The sequence below is a fragment of the Oryctolagus cuniculus genome, chromosome 4 (genome assembly GCF_051225735.1).
Source record: "Oryctolagus cuniculus isolate XC-2025 breed Fujian yellow rabbit chromosome 4, ASM5122573v1, whole genome shotgun sequence".
Classification (NCBI taxonomy): domain Eukaryota; kingdom Metazoa; phylum Chordata; class Mammalia; order Lagomorpha; family Leporidae; genus Oryctolagus; species Oryctolagus cuniculus.
The window spans coordinates 94,834,574-94,857,038 of NC_142870.1; the positions used below are offsets into that span (position 1 = coordinate 94,834,574).

Below are 22,465 nucleotides of genomic sequence, written 5' to 3' on the forward strand. Positions count from 1 at the left end.
AGTCCTGAGCCCCTGCACCCACATGGGAGACCTGGAAGAAGCTCCTGGCTCCTGGCTTCTGATCGGCACAGTGCTGGCAATTGCAGGCAACTGGGGAGTGAATCAGCGGATGGCAGACCTCTCTTTCTCTGTTAATTCTGACTTTCAAGTAAATAAATAAATCTTTTTTTAAAAACCTGAAAATACTTAAAATGTTTCTTTATTAATTCATTCCAAACAATGATGAACTCATTACATGCTAACATTCACTTTTGTGCAATGTAATTAGGTTTCAAAAATTATTTTAAAATTAGCAAAAAGAGTGAAATTTTATATTTTTGTAATTATTTTCACATATCACTTATAATAGATGCCTGAATTCTCTCATCTGCTTCTACATTCAATCTCTTATACTATCCCATGACATACAGCAAACCCTGGAAAATTCCACTGTACACTTGTGAGAGATGAAAAAGGCAAGTAATTGGTGCCAGCCCTGTAGCATAGCAGATAAAGCTGCCACCTGCAGCTCTGGCATTCTGTATGGGCACCAGTTCAAGTCCTGGCTGCTCCACTTCTGATCCAGCTCCCTGCTAATGTGCCTGGGAAAACGGTGGAAGATGACTAAAGTCCTTGGGCCCCTGCACCCTGGGGAGACCCAGAGGAAGTTCCTGGTTTCTGGCTTTGAATTAGCCCGGCTCCAGCCATTGCGGTCATTTGGGGAGTGAACCAGCGGACAAAGATCTCTCTCTCTCTCTCTCTCTCTCTGTCTCTCGCTCTCTCTGTATCCCTCCCTTTCTCTCTCTGTAACTGTGCCATTCAAATAAATATTTTTTAAAAAAAGGCAAGAAATGTCTTATTATTAGGAAAATAGTTGTGACCTCGTGGACCCCTAATGGTTTAAAACATAGCTGGGAGTACCTAGACCACACTTTAAGAACTATGATGTAGAGGCTGGTGCTGTGGTATTGCGGGTAAAGCCTGGCTTCAGATTGGCCTAGCTCCAGCCATTTTGGCTATTTGGAGATTGAACCAGCAGATAGAAGGCTCTCTCCCTCTCTCTCTCTCTTTTTCTCCCTCCCTTCCTCCCTCCCTGCCTCGCTGTAACTCTGACTTTTGAATAAATAATAAATAAATCATTGAAAAAAGAACCTATGATTTAGAATATCAATGTAAGTCTACATAGCTCCTAAATGTTTCATATGCCTAGCATTTGTAGATTTATTTCCTTGTTTCAGTTCCTGTGTAAATAACCTTTTGTTCTGTTTCTTTGTATCTTCTGGAAGCTTGTAGTAATCTATCTCCTGAAAGTTTAAAATCTGTAGCAAAATGCATTAAGGCATTTTTATCTCTTCATCAGTCTTTCCAGAAAAACTGTGTGCTTGCTACACTCTCTGATTCTATTTCATCGCCAAAGTGTTCTATTTTTTCTTTTGGTGATTGCTTCTCATCTTTTCGCTTTGTGCTTAGGGAGCTCTTATTCAAAGCACAAATTTCTGCCGTCTGCCTTCCATGTCTGTTGCCATCATTTATATTTATCTTTCTATTAAATTCTTCTGAATTCTATAAACATGCCTCTATTTATCCTCTATGTTATTAACTCAGTTATCTTATCTGTTGAGTCTTTTCCTCTTTGTTTTTTGCCCCCCAGTTAGTAAAACATTTATTTCAAGCATTAGGTATTTTAAACACAGCAGTTCAAGTTGCTGCAGAAGGCCCAACCACACCTGCTCCAACAGGACCTCTGCTGCCATCTGCTGGGCAGCTCCCATAATAGCTATACAAATGAGTTCAAAATCAGTTGTGTCAAATTTTAGTTTTCAAAATAATCAAGGTACATACAATGCTAGTGGCACTGGTTTAGACATTGCCCACCTTGTGCTTTGTAAAACCTGAACCAACAAAGAAATTCTGCATGACTGATGTTCTCCAAGGCTCATGCGTACCAGAGAACTTATGCCTCTCACTGTGGCATTTTTCTTTACTCTATATACCACAAGATGATTTCTCACCATGAAGTCTCATTATGCTCCCCTTCCACAGTTCAAATACTTAATAATAGGCCTTCCTAATATTGCAATTCTGTCTTCACTCTGCCTTGCCAACTCATGATGGTGGCAGCTGGTCCATGCCTTTGGGGCACACAGATGGCCAAGGTCTTCACTCTTCTGGAATCTTCCTGTTGGTCCCAGGCCTTATCTGGTGCACAGGATTCTTTGGTGAGCTCTCCACTGATCCTGTGGATATAAAATGTACCATGCTACCATTTCCATGTGGCAATCTTCCTGCCTTTCTAGGTGAGCTATATTCTTTTCTTAATAAGTAAATCTTTAAAAAAAAAAAATAAAGCCGGCGCCACGGCTCACTAGGCTAATCTTCCGCCTTGAGGCGCCGGCACACCGGGTTCTAGTCCCGGTCGGGGCGCCGGATTCTGTCCCGGTTGCCCCTCTTCCAGGCCAGCTCTCTGCTGTGGCCCGGGAGTGCAGTGGAGGATGGCCCAAATGCTTGGGCCCTGCACCCCATGGGAGACCAGGAGAAGTACCAGCTCCTGCCATCGGATCAGTGCGGTGCACCGGCTGCAGTGCGCCGGCCACGGCGGCCATTGGAGGGTGAACCAACGGCAAAGGAAGACCTTTCTCTCTGTCTCTCTCTCTCACTGTCCACTCTGCCTGTCAAAAAAATAAAATAAAATAAAATAAAATAAAATAAAATAAGGGACATTTCATTCAACAGTTATAGAATACATATTCTTCCCATTAATGCATGGATCATCCTCTAGGGCAGACCACATATTGGGCCACAAATCAAGTCTCAGTAAATTTTAAAAGATTAAAATTATTTCATTTATCTTCTCAGATAATAAATAAAACTAGAAATCAACAAAAAGAATAATAATGTAACATTTACAAGTACTGGAAAATTAAACAACATGCCACTGAAGGAAGAGCCTAGGACCTGATGGTATTACTACCAAATTCTACAAAACATTTAAGGAGGTACTAACTTCAATGATTTTCAAATTACTACAAAATATTAAACAGGATAGAAATCTGCCAAACTCTTTTGATGAGACCAGCATCACTTTGATACCAAAACTGAACAAAGACAAAATGCCAAAAGAAAACTACCAACCTATATACTTGATGAAAAGAGACACAAAAATTCTCAACAAAATACTAGCAAACTAAATCCAACATCATATGAAAAGATCATATATCATGATCAAGTTGTAGTTATCCCAGAGATGCAATGGTGGTTTTTTTTAAGATTTATTTATTTATTTTAAAGTCAGAGTTACACAGAAAGAGAAGGAGAGGGAAAGGGAGAGGGAGAGGAAGAGGGAGAGAGATAAAGAGAGACAGATCTTCTAACCTCTGGCTCACTCTTCAATTGGCTGCAATGGCCAGAGCTGTGCTGATCCAAAGCCTGGAGTCAGGAGCTTCTTCTGGGTCTCTCACAAGAGTGCAGGGGCCCAAGGTCTTGGGCCATCTTCTACTGCTTTCTCAGGCCATAGCAGAGAGCTGGATCAGAAGTGGAGCAGCCAGGACTTGAACCAGTGCCTATATGGGATCCTGGCACTGCAGGAAGTGGCTTTACCCACTATGCACAGCACCTGTTTGGGCAGGTGTTTTAATGAAGCTCAATGAACTTTAAGAGAACACAGAGATGATTTAACATTGTATCACAGAGACTTGATTGACTGATGGAAGTATTTAAACAAAATCAAACAGAAATCCTTGAGTTTAAAAGTATGCTGAGGGTCTGGCACTGTGGCATAGCAGGTAAAGCTGCCACCTGCAGTGCCTGCATCCCATGTGGGTGCCAGTTTGAGTCCTGGCTGCTCCAGTTCCAAACCAGCTCTCTGCTATGGCCTGGGAAAGCAGTGGAAAATGGCCTAAGTCTTTGGGCCCCTGCACCTATCTGGAAGACCTGGAAGAAGCTCCTGGTTCCTGGCTTTGGATCGTGCAGCTCCAACCATTGTGGCCATTTGGGGAGTGAACCAGCAGATGGAAGGCTTCTTTCTCTCTCTCTTTCTGCCTCTCTGTAACTCTGCCTTTAAAATAAATAAATAAATCTTTTTAAAAAAAGTATGCTGAGGCCAGTGCCGCGGTTCACTAGGCTAATCCTCCGCCTTGCGGCACCGGCACACCGGGTTTTAGTCCAGGTCGGGGCGCCAGATTCTGTCCCGGTTGCCCCTCTTCCAGGCCAGCTCTCTGCTGTGGCCAGGGAGTGCAGTGGAGGATGGCCCAAGTCCTTGGGCCCTGCACTCTCATGGGAGACCAGGAGAAGCACCTGGCTCCTGCCATCAGATCAGCATGGTGCGCCGGCCGCGGCGGCCATTGGAGGGTGAACCAATGGTAAAGGAAGACCTTTCTCCCTGTCTCTCTCACTGTCCACTCTGACTGTCAAAAAAAAAAAAAAAAGTTTGGTGAATGAAATAAAAAATCTGAGAGCAAGTATCAGCAGCAGGATAGATCAAAGAGAAGAAGGAATCAGTGGAGGGATCCAAGATGGTGGAGTAGGGAGGGAGATGACTGATCTAGTCCTGGAAAAGATAGTTTAATAAATGTGGAGACAGTGTAGTCTCAGGGAAGAGTTAGGAAAGAAAACGGCAGAGGAAACTCTTCTGTAATTAGAGGGACACGGTGGACCTACGTGGAGGGCACGGATGCCCACGGCTCAGGACTCCAGCTGCCAAGAGCCTCCGTACCAGTGCTGGAAAGTGAGGAGCAGAGAAAGCAGGAAAAGAAAGAATGAAAACTAGATTTTTGTATGAGATCTCTTCAAAATGTTTATGATAAATGTATATTATGAAAATGTTACACATAGATTTCCAAAATAAAATTGTACCAAAAAAAAAAAAAAAGAATCAATGAGCTCAAACATAGGCTGTTTGAAAATACACAGTGAGAAAAAAAAAGAAAATATACAGTGAGAGGAGAAAAAGGAAAAAATAAATAATCATGAGGAATGAAGAAAGCTTCCAGAGACTTTCAGTTAGCACTAAAAGAGCAAACATATGATTTGTTGGGGTTCAAGAGGGACTTGAGAAAGTCAAAGGGGAAGAAAGCATATTCAAAGAGATAATAACAGGAAACTTCCCAAACCTAGAGAAAGATATAACTACCCAGGTACAGGAAGGTCAGAGGTCACCATTCAGATTCAACTCCACACTTCCACAGTACTGACAGGAAAACAACTGCCAACCAGGATTCTACTCAGAAAATTTTTTCTTTAGATAGGAAAGAGAAAGACAGACATCCAGACAAACAAAAGCTGAGAGAGTTTATCATCACCAGATCTGTATTACAAGAAATTCCACAGGGAGTTCTTCAAACTGAAAGAAAGATTCTCATGAGTAAGAAAAAAATATCAGAAGGTAGAAAAGAACAAAACTAACTACATGGACAAATTCAGAATGCTCTAATATTGTAAATATGTTGCATACACTATTCCTATATTTTTACAGATTTATTTATTTGAAAGAATTACAAAGAGAGACAGAGAGACATCTCCTATTCCTTAGTTCACTCCCCAAATGATTGCTAAGGCCGGGGCTGGGCCAGACCAAATCCTGAGCCAGGAATTTCTTCCAGGTCCCCCATGTGGATGCAGGGTCCAAATACTTGGGCCATCTTTTGCTGCTTTCCCAGGCACATTAGCAGGAAGCTGCATCAGAAGTGAAGCAGCTGGCACTCAGACACCCATATAGGATGCTAGCATTGCAGGTGTGTGGCCTTACCTGCTATGCCACAATGTTGGCCCCAACCACTCATATATTTATTATAAAGACTAAAAAGCAAAACTATTAAAAGTACTGTCTACATTAATATGTTAAGAAATTGGAAATATAGGATGATGTAAAATAGGACATCAAAAATTCCAAATGTGAGGAGGAATGAAGTTAATGTAGAGTCTCTTGTGAGTACTTTTTATCTCCTTTTTTATTTTTATTTCCATCTTTATAATCAACATTAAACTTTTGTAATTCTCATGGTAACCACAAAGCAAAAATCTATAGTATACTTAAAAAAAAAAACTAGCAATGTACCAAAACACACTACTAGAGAACATCATTTAATCACAAAAGTAGATTGTACGAGAGGAAGAAAGACAAAACCTACAATAAAACTAGAAAACAAGTATCAAAATGGCAGTACTAAGACCTTACCTATCAATAATCACCATATATTTCAATGAATTAAACTCTCTAATCACAATTAGACTCAACTGTATGCTACTGGCAAGAAATTCACTTCACCTCTCAGGGCGTGCACAGACTGAAAATGAAAGGAAGGGATAAGATATTCTAATCAAATGGAACCCCCCCCCCAAAAAAAAAAACAATAGTCATACTTTCATCAGATAAAGTAGTTTTAAAATCAAAAGCAGTAAAAATAGACAAAGAATGTCATCATATAATAAAAGGTTCAATTTAGCAAAAAAGAAATAACATTTGTAAGTATATATGCACCCAGTATGGAGCATTCAAATAAATAAAATAAATACTAATAGACCTAAAGGGAGAGATAGACTCCAATACAATAATAGTATGAGACTTTAACACCTCACTTTGAGAAATGGGTTGATCACCCAGCCAGAAAAACAACAAAGAAACAGCAGAATTAAACTGCAACCAAATCAAATGAACCTAACAGACACTTACAGAATATTACACCCAACAGCTGCAGAATACTCCTTCTTCTCAACAGCATCCGGGACATTCTTCCGGATAAATCCTATGGTATATCACAAAGGTAGTCAACAAATTTTTAAAAATTGAAATCATATTTAGTATCTTTTCTGATCACAACACAATGAAACTAGAAACCAATAACAAAAACAACTTTGGAATACACACGGAAATTAAACAAATTACTCCTGAACAACCAATGAATCAGAGAAGAAATCAAGAAGGAAATTAAAAATTTTTTGAAATAGATGAAAATGGAAACATAACAAAATTGATAGAATACAGCAAAAGAAGTACTAAGCGGGAAGTTCTTAGCAATCAATGACTAGATCAAAAAAGTAGAAGGATCTCCAATAAACAACCTACCACTGCATCTCAGGGAAAGAGAAAAACAAGAAAAAGACCAAACTCAAAAATTAGTAGAAGTAAAGAAGAAAAATCAGACCAGAAAGAAATTAAGAGCTGATTCTTTGAAAAGATAAACGAAACAAACCCTATACTAGACTCAGGGGGAAAAAGAAGTGAGAAGCTTAAATAAGAACTGAAAAGGGAGACACTACAACCAACTGACACCAAAGAAATACAAAGAATCAGGGCCAGCACTGTGGTTTAGCTGCCTGTGGTGCCAGCATCCTATATGTGCACCAGTTCAAGCCCCAGCTGCTCCACTTCCTATCCAGCTCTCTGCTATGGCCTGGGAAAGCAGTAGAAGATGGCCCAAGTCCTTGGGCCCCTGCACCCACATGGGAGACCTGGAAGAAGCTCCCGGTTTCTGGCTTCGGATCAGCCCAGCTCTGGCCGTTGTGGCCATTTGGGGAGTGAACCAGCAGATGCAAAACTTTCTCTTTCTCTCTCTCTCTGCCTCTGCCTCTCTGTAACTCTGCCTTTCAAATAAATAAATCAATATTTTAAAAATATACAAAGGATCTGGGGCCTACATTGTGGGGTAGCAGCTTAGGTCATATCAGAGCAGCTGGTTGGAGTCCTGGCTGCTCTGTTTCCAATCCAGCTCCCTGCTAATGTGCCAGGGAGGGCAGTGGAAGATGGCCCAAATGTTTGGCCCCTGCCACCAATGTGAAAGACCCAGATGGAGTTCCAGGCTCCTGGCTTCAGCCTGTGCCAGCGCCAGCCGTTGCAGCCATTTAGGGAGGGAACCATCAGATCGAATATCTCTCTCACTCTTTCTCTGCCTCTTTCTCTGTCATTTTGCCTTTCAAATAAACAAATCTTTAAACAAAACAAAAAAAGAGGCCAGTGTTGAGACGTAACAGGCAAAGCTGTTGCCTTCAATGCCTGGCAACCCATATGGGTGACGATTTGAGACCCAGCTGCTCCACTTTCCATTCAGTTCCCTGCTAATGTGCCTAGGAAAGCAATGAAAGATGGCCCAAGTTCTCTGGCTTCTGCACCCATGTGGGAGACCTAGAAGAAGCACCTGACTCCTGGCTTTGGCCTGGTCTGGCCCCAGTCATTGTGGCCATTTGGGGAGTGAACAAGTGATGGAAGATTTCTCTGTCTCTGTCTCTCTCTGTGTGTAACTCTTTCAAATAAATAAATAAATAAATAAATCTTTTTTAAAAAAAGAAATACACAGGATCAACAGAGGTTATTATGAACAATTATACACCAACAAATAGGATAACATAGAAGAAATGGCCAATCCCTGTACACAAAATTGAATCATAAAGCAACAAAATACTTAAACAGACCAATAATAAGTAATGAGACGTTATCAACAATAAAAAGGTTTTTTAAGGCATTTTCCTCTCAAGGGTTTTAAAAATAAACAATCCTAGAAGTCACAAAGTTCTTGACGTCAGTTTGTCATGGACTCACTTCCTCCGCTATTCTCTGGAAACCTAAGGCCCACAATTCCATGATGCTGGTACTTTCTCAGGACGTGCGTGTGAAGTATTTAATTCTTGAGGGGAAAGTCACAGGAGAATGGGGATCAGTAGAGGTAAAAGCATTTTTTTATTTCCCTTCCCACCCTTAAAATCCTCCAAAGAATGAAAGAGAAATAATTCCATCTTTTAAAAGATGAGGGAAACAAGATTAGTGTTTTCAGTACCAAAAAATAAGTAAACAAGGTAATTCATATATTAAGAAGTTCAATTCAGCCATGATACAATGTGTATATATTTCAGAACATCATGCTGTATATACATCCTAATTATATATATATAAAACTTTTACTTCTCAATTAAAAAATAAAAATGCTTTAAAGGTAGAAAAAGCTAAATGCCCATCAACTGTTGAATGAATAAACAAGAAGTGGTTATGTCTACACAAGGGAATATAATTTGGCTAGAAAAGGGAATGAAACATTGATACATGCTACAACATAACTGAATCTTAAAACACTATTGTAAAGGAAAGAAGCCATTCACAAAGAACTATATATTACATACTCCCATTGGTATAAGATTCCCAGAATGGGAAAATTAATAGAGACGGAAAGTAGATTAATGGGTGCCAGGGTCTGGGAGGAGGGGGGATGAGGAGGGACTGCTAATGGATGTGGGGTTTCCTACTGGGGATGATGAAAATATTCTGGAACTAGATAGCAGTGAGGGCTATACTGAATACCACATTAAAAGAGTGGATTTTTTAAAAAGATTTATTTATTTATTTATTTAAAAGGCAGAGTTACAGAGAGGGAGAGACAGACAGAGGTATCTTCCATCTGCTGGTTCACTCCCAAACTGGCTGGGGCTTGGCCAGGCGGAAGCCAAGAGCCAGGAGCTTCTTCCAGGTCTCCCATGTAGGTACAGTGGCTCAAGGACTTGGGCCATCTTCTGCTGCTTTCCCAAGCACATTAGCAGGGAACCAGATCAGAAGTGGAGCAGGGGCCGGTGATGTGGCACAGTAGGTTAATCCTCCTCTTATGACGCTGGCATCCCATATGGGCGACGGTTCAAGTCCAGGCTGCTCCTCTTCCAATCCAGCTGTCTGCTGTGGCCTGGGAAAATAATAGAAGATGGCCCAAGTCTTTGGGCTCCTGTACCCACATGGGAGACTGGGAAGAAGCACCTGACTCCTGGCTTCGGATTGGCGCAGCTCCAGCTGTTGCAGCCACCTGGGGAGTGAACCAACGGATGGAAGACCCTTCTCTCTGTATCTCCCTCTCACTGTCTGTAACTCTCTCAAATAAATAAATAAAATCTTTAAAAAAGGCCGGCGCTGCAGCTCAATAGGCCGGCACACCAGGTTCTAGTCCCGTTCGGGGCCCAGGATTCTGTCCCTGTTGCCCCTCTTCCAGTCTAGCTCTCTGCTGTGGGCCAGGAAGTGCAGTGGAGGATGGCCCAAGTCCTTGGGCCCTGCACCCACATGGGAGACCAGGAGAAGCACCTGGCTCCTGGCTTCGGATCAGCGCTGTGCACCAGCTGCAGCGGCCATTGGAGGGTGAACCAACGGTGAAGGATGACCTTTCTCTCTGTCTCTCTCTCTCTTACTGTCCACTCTGCCTGTCAAAAAAAATTAAAAAAAAAAAAGAAGTGGAGCAGCTGAGACTTGAACCGGTGCCCATATGGGATGCTGGCATAGCACACGGCAGTTTAACTCACTATGCCACAGTACTAGCCCCAAAAGTATGAATTTTTATGGTATTTGAATTATGTCTCAGTGAAAAAAGAGAGAGAATATATGTTGTTATCTGCCATTGTGTGAATCTCATTGCCTGAAACAGACTGCTCATACAAACCTGGATGGCAGAGCTTGCTACGCACCTGCACTCTCTGGTATGCCTGTTGCTCCTAGGCTACAAATCGGCACAGAACATAATAGGTGGTATCTGTGTATCTATAGGTGGCATTGTGTATATAAACAAGTCTAAATATAGAAAAGCTACAATAAAAACACTAGTGATAGGACATTTTCAGCTACTTTATACATTTATGGAAACACTGTTGGATATGTGCTCTATGTTTGACCAACATGCTATTATACACAGCATGACTGTACTTCTTGCTGAGTAAAGGATGGCTATACAATTAGCCAAAATTAGCTTAATCAGTGCTTCTAAGAGAAGAGATGGCTCTCCGCCCTTTCAACTAACTCCACCTTTTTATTATTGTGTCCTTTATTTTTAAAAATCTAACATTGGGGGCCGGCGCCGTGGCTCACTAGGCTAATCCTCCGCCTAGCGGCGCCAGCACACCGGGTTCTAGTCCCGGTCGGGGCGCCGGATTCTGTCCCGGTTGCCCCTCTTCCAGGCCAGCCCTCTGCTGTGGTCCGGGAGTGCAGTGGAGGATGGCCCAGGTGTTTGGGCCCTGCACCCCATGGGAGACCAGGAAAAGCACCTGGCTCCTGGCTCCTGCCATCGGATCAGCACGGTGCTCCGGCCGCAGCGCGCCGGCCGCGGCGGCCATTGGAGGGTGAACCAACGGCAAAGGAAGACCTTTCTCTCTGTCTCTCTCTCTCACTGTCCACTCTGCCTGTCAAAAAAAAAAAAAAAAGAAAAGAAAAGAAAAAAAAATCTAACATGGGGTGCCGGCACTGTGGCACAGTGGGTTAACGCCCTGGCCTGAAGCGCCAATTCGAGTCCTGGCTGCTCCTCTTCTGATCCAGCCCTCTGCTATGGCCTGGGATAGCAGTAGAAGATGGCCGAAGTCCTTGGGCCTCTGCACCCATGTGGGAGATTGGGAAGAAGCTCCTGGCTCCTGGCTTCGGATTGGCACAGCTCCAGCCATTGCGGCCATCTGGGGAGTGAACCATTGGATGGAAGACCTCTCTCTCTGTCTCTGTCTCTCTCTCTCTCTCTGCCTCTCCTCTCTCTGTGTAACTCTTTCAAGGAAAATAAATAAAAAATCTTTTAAAAAATCTAACACATGGGGAAAAGAGGAAAATGAAAATGGTCGTCACCATGTTAGTAGATTGAAGCTGACTGAGAGGGCCCACAGCCTCCTAGTGGTGTAAGGGTCACAGCTTCAGAAACGACTTTCTCCCTTTAATCCTGTCTGGGATGGAAAACTGGAGGCTGGAGTGAAGACAACATTTCCTAAATGCTGGCAGAAACTTACAGCTTCTTTTACCATAGGAGGTCTTATTTTGTTTTGTTTTTAACAAAAGGTCATTAAATACATTTATGTCCTGTGCCCCAGGAGTTTTGGAAGAAAGATATAGAAAAGAAAGGTAATAGAAAAAAAAATCAAACTATACAACATATAGGGATTGGTTTTGTTTCACAAAACTGTTTTCAGTTCTGTATTTGTGTTGAGCTGCTTTGCAGAACATGAGGGTTCCAGGAGAGGTCTCATAATCAGGAATCAGGCTTGTTCTATCCTTATAAAGAGGGCTGGTGTTCACACACAAGTGGAAGGAAGCTCAGGAGGTAGCAATGAAGGATTTAAATTATTTGTTTGAGCAAGAAAACATTCACATAAGAAACACCCAGTGAGCTAGGAAAGGATAATTGCTCACATAAAATCAGAAATAGGAAGGGGAAAGAGAAGGAAGGGGGAAAGGAAATAAAAGTATAAAACAAAGCAAACCAGAAAAATCAGGGAACCTGTCAAACTCGATGAATTTGCTAGGACGTATGCCACCACCTACAAACAGTTCAGGAGAGGACAGACAGGAAAGGGAAGGAAGTATTTGCTTCCAAGTGAAAGAAATTTGTTGAGGCTGAAGGGGAGCCTAAGCAGCAGGGCCTGTTGTCAGGGGCTTGGAGCAAACCTCTGGCCAACAGGAACAATGACAACCACCATCTGTGAAAGGCCCTGTGGGCCAGCATAGGTTAAGCTGACACCTGTAACACTGGCATCCCATACTGGAGTGTGGATTTGAGTCTCAGCTGCTCTGCTTCCAAGCCAGTCCCTGCTAATGGGCCTGAAAAGGTAGTAGAGGATTCCCCAAGTACTTGGGCCCCTGCCACCCACATGAGAGACGTGGATGGAGTTGCAGGCTCCTGGCTTCGGCCCATCCCAGCTGATGCAGCCATTTGTGGAATGAACCAGCGGATGGAAGATCACTCTCTCTTTATCTCCTCTGTCTCTCTCTCTCTTACAAATAAGTAAATAAATAAATAAATCTTAAAAAAGAAAAGGAGTTACCAACATTCCCCCTACAGGGGATGGAGGATGGAAACAAATTAAGTAGCAGAAAATATTGCTACTTATGGGTGCCACAATATGAAAATTTTGTTCCCAAAGTCTAGATGGGCATAGTTTCCCATTATAAGAAGGAGCTGCACCAGCATACTGATACTCTGTCAATATACAAATAAGTCTGGAAGTGATATGTAATCCTATTATTTATGTTTTCCCTTGTCAAAACCAATTAACAGATATTTTGCTTTTTTCTGGGAATGGCAAGTTAGTAAAATGTCATCCTTGTGTGATTTTATTCATGCAACCTATTATTAAATCTTATAATTAAAATTTAAACAAGAATTATAATATTAATACCAATGATAAATCTGACAGTAGGATTAAAAAACTGAAATTGATAGGTCTCCCCTCCTTTCAATTTTTTTGTTAACAGCAGCATAAGAATTTTGACCAAAGATCTTTCTATCTCTGCCTTGAATGTTCTATGTCATTATAATTCCCACTAATCCTACTTGCTATAGATGGCAGGCTCTTTGTAATGGTGATGAATAACAATACTTTTTCCAGAGTTATTGTACAGTGAAACCAAATTAACTTCATTAATTTCCAATGGGACAAAATTGATCTCACTTTTAAAAGTAATGTTCCAACTGTAGTATACAAGAAAGTTCCCACAATGAAATAAAAGATAAACCACACTTTTTAAAAGAAATTTCTATTTAATAGGCTTATTCGCACATGAATCATTTCCAAAAGCACTAAGCCCTGAGGTTTAGAATGGATCAGGAGAAATAATTTTTGCATTTCTGGACTACAGCACAGTTTTCCTCTACTCACTGCATTGATATTTACCTTGTTTTTTGAAATGTTAAGTCACTTTATTGTCCGATCCTAAAGCTTTTAGCCACACACTGTAAAGGCAGCCTGGACCTCAAGTTGGGGTGAAGTTGGATCAAGGTCTTGTTGAATCAAGACCTTTGGGACTGAAAGCTTGCCTGGGATACCAAAGTTTCAAGCAAGCAGAAAGATTCAGCATGAAGGTGCCGCTGCCAGGCCCCGTTCAGGCCCAGCCCCCTATTTAGTAGCCATGGGAGGAGAGTTCAATGCCAAGATTAACCAAGCTAATCTAGAGGGAAAGGCCCTGGAATATATCAATTGCTGCATGTCAGTGTCATTCTGGGTTTCAACCAGAGTCAAGGCCTGCAGGTCCCTCAGGCTGGTAAGGCCCACACTGTCCCCAGGCTGCAGGTGACTGAGCCTATCTGACTACACTGACAGGTGGGTTTCAGAGCTGGGTGAGGCCCAGGTAGTTGGGCAGCCACAGATACTCAGTCACCTCTCATTCTCACTATAGAGACAAGCCCTTTTTCTGCGGACACCAGACCAGACCCTCAAGGAGAGGCACATACTGGGCCAGTGGGAGCCACCCATCCCCCATCCACCTCCAATTGTCTGACATGTCTTCCTCACCCTACAAATCTCTTTCTTTGTCTTAGCTTCCATCCTACTCCCCACCACAAAGTGCATCAGTGAGGACAATGTTAAACTGTGGAGTTGTCTGCAAGTCTTCGTTGGCAACCCCCTGGCGAAGAGGAACAGGCTTCTCAGAACAAGTTCGGGATTCGCTGAATGGGGCCAGCTGTCCTCATCACACTAGTCATCTTCCCTATCCTTCTGACCAGGAATGGGTATGTTGTGCCCTGGCAAGGATGGGACATGATACACATCCGAAAAACACATAAAATACACAAGTCAGCCACTTCACCTAAAAGAGTACGGTACTAATATCCAACAAATGTTTATATACCATCAGATGTACATGCTTGTCTTACAGTCACAGAAACTAGTGAAGTCTACCAGGTTCTTTTTTTACATTTAAATACTTATTTGAAAAGCTAAGTAACAGAATGAGAGGGAGAGAGAGAGAGAGATCTTCCATCACTGGTTCATTCCCCAAATGGCCACAACGAACAGTGCAGGGCCAGGCCAAAGTCAGGAGGCTGGAACTCCATCTGTCTCCCAAATGGGTTGCAGGAGCCCAAGCACTTGAGCCATCATATGCTGCATTAGCAGAAAGCTAGATGGGAAGCAGAGCAGATGTGACTGGCACTCTGATATGGGATGCTGGCTGGCATCACAAGAGGCAGTATAATCCACAGCATCTCAGTGCCAGCCCCTCTATCAGTTTCCTTCTTTTTTCTTCCTGCTGTTGTTCCTATGGGCTGTGATTTCCTTTCTTTTTTAAGTCTACTTTTCAAAAAGGTTTATTTATTTAAGTATTTTAAAGAATTGAGAGAGAGAGTGAGAGAGAATCTCCATCCGCTAGTTCACTTCCAAAATGGTTGCAACGGCCAGGGATGGCAAAGCCAGAAGCCAGTAGTTTCTTCCATGCCCTCCATGTGGGTGCAGGGGCCCAAGGATTTGGGCCACCTTCTACTGCTTTTCCAGGCCATTAGCAGGGAATTGAATCACAAGCTGAGCAGCCAGTGTTGGAACCAGCACCCATATGGAATGCTGGCACTGCACATGGCAGCTTAACCCATTGTGCCACAGTGCGGGCCCCTGAACTGCGATTTCTAATACTTCATTTCTTCACCTAAGAACTCAGCTGCTATGATGTGCTGGACCTCGGCTGGAGATTAGAGATAAATAAGGCCCAGCTCCTTCCCTCCAATAGTTCAGGCTAGGACAAGGTTTTCTAAATGGGATTGGCCTGTCCTAGTCAACACAGTTCAGTAAACCTAAAAGGCAGTCTGGATGTTTCAGAAGAAGAAATAGAAGGAGTCATTCTGCTCACTGAGGTTTCACAAAGTTTAACAATGTTTAAGGATTACTTTCACCGATATTCTTTCACTTCTCGAAAACAAGAAAAAATTCTTACTACTAGAAAAGTACTGATTACCTTGAGCTCTGGAAACAGGTTGTGGCCATCACCCATTCACCAAGCAAGGACAACTGCCTCTTTGATCCTAGCCAGCCTGTCAATGGCAGCAAGTCACCAACAGTCTGGTGCATGCACCTCTGGGTGTCAACAATCAACAAAGGCTTCATGGGAGTGACCAGGTCTTAGCGTTAATATCAATCTCTAAGACCTCTGAAAATTCGCAAATCTCTGAGCTCTCCCTTGCACCCAAACTCTGTAAGATCATCATCTGCTCTCCTGAGAGAGACTGCAGGACCTGCATGGTTCTCTCCTCCTCCAGTTTAAAATGTCATCCACTTCAGATTCTGTTCTTTAGGGAAGTGCCTTGGTCAGGCTTCCTAGCAATTTTGACCATCTCTACAAAGACCAGCAGGCAAGGTTTAAATGGTCTAAAATAAGCATGGCATGTGGCAGTTTTGAGGCAGTTTCTCATCCCCATTTAAAGGAATCTGTCACTGGCAATTTCTCATCTCTCTCATTTTAGGAGAATGCAGAACGTGCTGTCTTCTGCTTCCAACTTAGGGTACAGCTGTGACTTTCTATAAAAATCTAAAAAACTGCTTGACAGTAGTTTCAGATTGGCTTCTCAACAGGGCAGGGATTAGGATGAGGCAAGTGAGAAAACTGGTGGAAAAAATTTAAGTGGGCACTCACAGCCTTTTTTTTTTTTAAGATTTAATTATTTATTGAAAGAGTTAGAGAGAGAGCGGGAAAGACACAGAGGTCTTCCATACATTGGTTCACTCTCCAGACGGCGGCAATGGCTAGGGCTGGGCTAGGGCTGAGCCAGGCCAAAGCCAGGATCAGGAGCTTCTTCCAGGTCTCGTGGGTAGCAGGGGCCCAAACACTTAGGCCATCTTCTGCTGCTTTTCCCAGGCAATTAGCAGGGAGCTAGATCAGAAGTGGAGCAACCAGGACATAAACAATGTCCATATGAGATGCCAGCATTGCATATGGTGGCTTTACCAACTATACCACAACCCCCGCTAGCTCATAGGCTCCTGCAATGTTGCCCCCTGCAGTGCTGTTCAATAGCAGAACAACCCATCAGCTCTAATACCTATGGTCCTCTGTTTGGCATCACCATGTGAGTAGACACAAAGAGCTAATACCGTGCTGATCTTTCACTGACTACATCCATGTGTGCTCATTACTTGCTGAGTTTATGGAAGTGACAAACCAGTGGAGCAGGTGCCATTATGCTGCTGCTTAGAGACCACTTTGCAGTCTGTTTGTTGTTATGAATTGTTATATTATATTTAATTTGTATGAGGAAGTGTTACTTAACAACATTCCAGTCCTCTGGGCTAGTGCACTTCCCTACCAATTGCATATGACTGTTTTTGGTTGTTATGTAGTTGTTTTCATTGTTGCCCTTGTGCTGTCATATCCCCATTTTGCAAAAATAGATTAGTTGATTAATGTGGTTACCACTAAAGCTTAAAAGGAAGATAAAAGAATACATGCACAATAACTTAGCATAATGCCCAAATGGTAAATAAAGAGCTGGATTTCAATGCAAATACCCAATTTTTGTGTGCTAGAGCATGTAAATCGGTTCTCATAATACAAACACAAATGGCTATCTAAACCAAACTTTCGCTGTATTGGTGATTTATTAGTCTGGAACTTAGGGTGTGCTGGGTGAAATTTCATTGAATAGTGACATGAAGGCATTGAAACTGACTTCTCCGGTGAACTAGCCAGGTTTTTCGGCAACAAAGAAAATAATGCTTTCCTGAATGATAAAGTCTCTCATACACGCTCCTCCATGTCCTTTCCCCTTTCAGCTTGTGATACAGATGGACACCTGGCCCCCAGAAGAGGACAGAGCTACAGAGAGGACAGCCTGATTTCTAATACAATTTGTGGACAAGAGCAGCCTAGTGCCTGGAACAGGCATATACTGTTAAAGGAACAAGTAGTGAATTTTGGATCTATTGTTAAAGAGTTTTAACCAGGAGTGGGTATTTAGCCTAGTGGTTAAGATGTTTCTTGGGATGACCACATATGTGAGTCTGAGTCTTGGTTCCACTTGGGATCCCAGCTGCCTGCTAATGCACACCTGGGAAGCAACAGGTGAGGGCTCAAGTAGTTGGGTCCCTGCCACCCACAAGGGAGGCCTGTATTGTGTTTCTGGCTCCTGGCTTTGCCTGGTCCAGCCCTGGCTCTTGCAGACATTTGGAGAATGAACCAGCAAATAGAAGATGTCTTTCCATCTCTCTCTCTCTTTCTCTCTCTTTCATACACACACACACACACACACACACCCCACCCCTGGTATGTTAAAACCATAGCATATCATGTTCATATAGTTCTTTTTTTTTTCTTTTTCTTTTTTTCTTTTTTTGACAGGCAGAGTGGACAGTCAGAGAGAGAGAGACAGAGAGAAAGGTCTTCCTTTGCCATTGGTTCACCCTCCAATGGCCGCTGCGGCCAGCACACCGTGCTGATCTGATGGCAGGAGCCAGGTGCTTATCCTGGTCTCCCATGGGGTGCAGGGCCCAAACACTTGGGCCATCCTCCACTGCACTCCTGGGCCACAGCAGAGAGCTGGCCTGGAAGAGGGGCAACCGGGACAGAATCCGGCGCCCCAACTGGGACTAGAACCTGGTGTGCCGGCGCCACAAGGCGGAGGATTAGCCTAGTGAGCCGTGGCACCGGCGTTCATATATTTCTAGTTGCCATGTTAGTTGTTTGGAACATGCTTCACATTTATCAGTGCCTAGGTCTGGTGCTGTGGCACAGCAGGTTAAAGCCCTGGCCTGCAATGCCGGCATCCCATGTGGATACCAGTTCGAGTCCTGGCTGCTCCACTTCCTATCCAGGTCCCTGCTAATGTACCTAGGAAAGCAGCAGAGGATGGTCCAAGTGCTTGGGCCCATGCACCCACATGGGAGACCCAGAAGAAGCTCTTGGCTCCTGGCTTCAGATTGGCTCATCTCTGGCCATTGCAGCCAACTAGGGAGTGAACCAGTGGATGGAAGACCTCTCTCTCTCTCTCTCTGTGTGTGTGTGTGTGTGTGTGTGTGTGTGTGTGTGTGTCTACCTCTCTCTCTAACTCTTTCAAATAAATGAAATAAATCTTTTTAAAAAAATCTATCAGTGGCTCTTTTTATTAGCAACCATTCTCTGTATTCTGTACCTGTCATCAATCAGATCATATTCATGTTTCCTTAACTCACATTCGCTCTCTTTTCTTCTTCATAAAAACATTTTTCTTTTAAATTCCAAGCAGTGTGCTCTTTTTAAAAAAGGGTAATAAATGTTTTTATTTATACATAGCTCACATACCACACACTTCACTCTTTTAAAATATACCATTAGGGGCTGGCGCTGTGGCACAGCAGGTTAATCCTCCGCCTGCAGTGCCAGCATCCCATATGGGTACTGGTACTGGTCCCAGCTGCTCCACTTCTGATCCAGCTTTCTGTTGTGTCCTGGGAAAGCAGTAGAAGATGGCCCAAGTCCTTGGTCCTCTGCACCTGTATGGGGAACCTGGAAGAAGTTCCTGGGTCCTGGCTCCACATAGGCCCAGCTCTGGCCATTGCGGCCATCTGGGGAGTGAACCAACGGACGGAAGACCGACCTCTCTGCCTCTGCCTGTCTGTAGCTCTTCCTTTCAAATAAATAAATAAATAAATCTTTTAAATAAAATTAAATACACCCTTCAGGGATTTTTAGCACATATTCACAAATTTTTGTATGCATCTCCACTCTCATTCCAGAATATTTTTAATCACTCCAAAAGGAAATCTCATACCCATGGTGTAGTCAGTTACCATACCCTTTTTTCCCCACCTCCAGGCAATCACTAATCTTCTCTAATAGACACACTAATCTATTTCTATGGATTTTCCTATTCTAGATATTTAATATAAATAGAATAACACAATATGCAGCCTCTTGCATCTGGCTTCTTTCACTTAGTATAACGTTTTCAAGAGACATCCATGTTGTAGCATGTACTAGTACTTCATTCCTCTTGATGGCTGAATGATATTTCCTTGCATGCACTGGGTTTTGTTTATTCATTCACCGCTGATGGATATATGGGTTGTTTCCACTTTTGGCTACTACGGATAGTGCTGCTATGAACATTTCATTAAGTTTTTGCATGAGCAACATTTTTGCTTCTCTTGGGCACACACACTTCGCAGAACTGCTGGTTCACATGGTAACTGCACATTTAACTTTTCGAGGAACTGTCAAACTCTTTTCTAAGGTGGCTGCTCCATTTGACATTGCCATTAACAACGAATGAGGCTTCCAATTTCTCCTCATCTTTGCTAATACTTGTTGTCAATGCCTTTTACTATTAGATTAGTTGTTCTGGGATATGAGCTGTATCATATCTTTCTCTGTCATCAAGCACAATCTTATCCATTTTTTGAGTGAATATATATTTTGAATCTGCCTGGTTTATAGAAAGTCCCCAATAAAAACAGTCACACTATTAGACAGTTACTACTATATTATTTTGTGATGAATCAAATTGAATTGTCTTTTCCTCTAGGATTATATTTTCCTCTGCTTTGAAAAACAAACAGGATGCAAACTCATATACCATGCATTGTTAATGTCAAAGTGAAGCAAGTTGACACAACTCAAACATTCTAGCGACTATTGTTTCCAACCAGGTTTCCCCCATAAAGTGTCTCAATTTTCAGCCTAGGGATTATGCAGATGTGACTACAGCTTTAAGAAATGTCAAGGGAAATGACAGAGACCAGAAGACTAAAGATGGGCAAATGTTCTGATTGCTGAATAGTTAAAAAGATGACCAAAGTTGCTGTAGACTGGTAAGTTTTATATCAAAACTTTATAAAGTATTACAATAATTAACTAAGGTGACAGCTTGTGAAAAGGAAGTTGTGATCATAAGAAGATATATTGTGTTCACAGAGAACAAGATATACCATATTAACTTCATTTCCATTTTTGAGTAGATTAAAAATTGAAGGAACAGGGAAATGTTGTACTGAGATTTTTTTTTGTTTTTGACAGGCAGAGTGGACAGTGAGAGAGACAGAGAGAAAGGTCTTCCTTTGCTGTTGGTTCACCCTCCAATGGCCGCCGCGGCCGGCGCACCACGCTGATGCAATGGCAGGAGCCAGGAGCCAGGTGCTTCTCCTGGTCTCCCATGGGGTGCAGGGCCCAAACACTTGGGCCATCCTCCACTGCACTCCCTGGCCACAGCAGAGAGCTGGCCTGGAAGAGGGGCAACCGGGACAGAATCCGGCGCCCCGACCGGGACTAGAACCCGGTGTGCCGGCGCCACAAGGCAGAGGATTAGCCTAGCGAGCCGTGGCACCGACTTTGTACTGAGATTATTAAAGAGATTTCACCATGTCAGATATTGGAACCCTTGTGCATATGACATGGGTTGTTTGAGAACCACATTTTGTGGATACATGACCAATAATATTGTTATTTAGAAGTTATGTATGCTAAGCACTGCTAATACAATGTGAGCAAAACTGACATGGTGCTTCATTTATGTTGCTTACATCATGATGTTATGGGATAGTGGTCCTCAGCTGAATAAAGGGTAAAGAAAAACACACATTTTGAAAATACATGTACCTGCTGGCGCCGCGGCTCACTAGGTTAATCCTCCATCTTGCGGCGCCGGCACACCGGGTTCTAGTCCCGGTTGGGGCGCCGGATTTTGTCCCCGTTGCCCCTCTTCCAGGCCAGCTCTCTGCTGTGGCCCGGGAAGGCAGTGGAGCATGGCCCAAGTCCTTGGGCCCTGCACCCCATGGGAGACCAGGAGAAGCACCTGGCTCCTGCCATCGGATCAGCGTGGTGCGCTGGCCGCAGCGTGCCAGCCACGGCGGCCATTGGAGGGTGAACCAACGGCAAAAGGAAGACCTTTCTCTCTGTCTCTCTCTCTCACTGTCCAGTCTGCCTGTCAAAATAAATAAATAAATAAATAAATAAATAAATAAATAAAAAGAATAAAATACACGTACCTGGCACTCCCTCTGGGAGACTCATTCAAAGCGGGCTATGCAATTTAAAAAGTTCTCCAGGGAATTCTAAAATTCATGCTTGATGCAGAAACTCTCACGAGGAAAGCTCTTACTAGTTCACTGCACTGTTCTAGACCTGATACTGCCTTGAACTATATTATTTCCCAAGCTGAGCAACTAATGATGTCAGAACAATCGCAGATACATGTAGAATATCACTGTTCACACTATAATTAAATGAGGGGAACTGTTGGGGAAATTTCCTGCTGCTTTGGATTTTCTTCCCAAACTGATAAGTTGGATTTTAGATGGCCTGTGTCAGTGAGACCTAAACTACAGAGCTGAATTTCTATTAGTAATTAGTGCTATTCACCATTTACCTAGATTTCTCCCCCTTCTTATCCATGATAGGATTGCACTTGCCTGCCCACTTGACATGAATGAGCTCAGGTGGTAATGCTTTGGCTGATAAAACGTGAGGCGAGGGGTGGAAGCATTAAGAATGGTGTGTGCTTCCTAGCTTGTTTTTCTCCCTGGCCTGGCTACTGGCGTGTAAAGCACAGTGGCTGCTCAGTCAGTCCTCGCTCCTGAGCAACTACAGCAAGCAGGGCCTTTCTGCAACCCCAAGTAGTCTTGTAGTGTGAGTGGGAAACTAACCCAAACTGTTTAAAGACTGGGAGATTTGAGGACTATTAACTCACCACAGTGTTTGCCTAATACAGGATTCTAGGCTGACTTTAATTTTATTTTTAAAAAATTCTATTCATTTATTTTATAATTTATTTGAGAGGCAGAGAGACAGAGAGGGAGAGACAGAAACAGACAAATGGAGACCTTCCATCTG

General features: G+C 43.0%; 1 long non-coding RNA gene across 2 annotated transcripts; it reads right to left on the bottom strand.

The window, feature by feature from the left end:
* Positions 1–1,776: 1,776 nt before the first annotated feature.
* Positions 1,777–22,255, bottom strand: LOC149127049 (uncharacterized). Of its 2 annotated transcripts, none has more exons than XR_016233202.1 (3): positions 21,622–22,255; positions 6,647–6,719; positions 1,777–2,216 (listed from the first exon to the last, which is right to left on the bottom strand). It is a non-coding gene; the product is annotated as an uncharacterized LOC149127049 (long non-coding RNA). The 2 variants fall into 2 exon arrangements; XR_016233203.1 differs by lacking the exon at positions 21,622–22,255 and adding an exon at positions 21,233–21,385.
* Between the last annotated feature and the right edge of the window lie 210 nt (positions 22,256–22,465).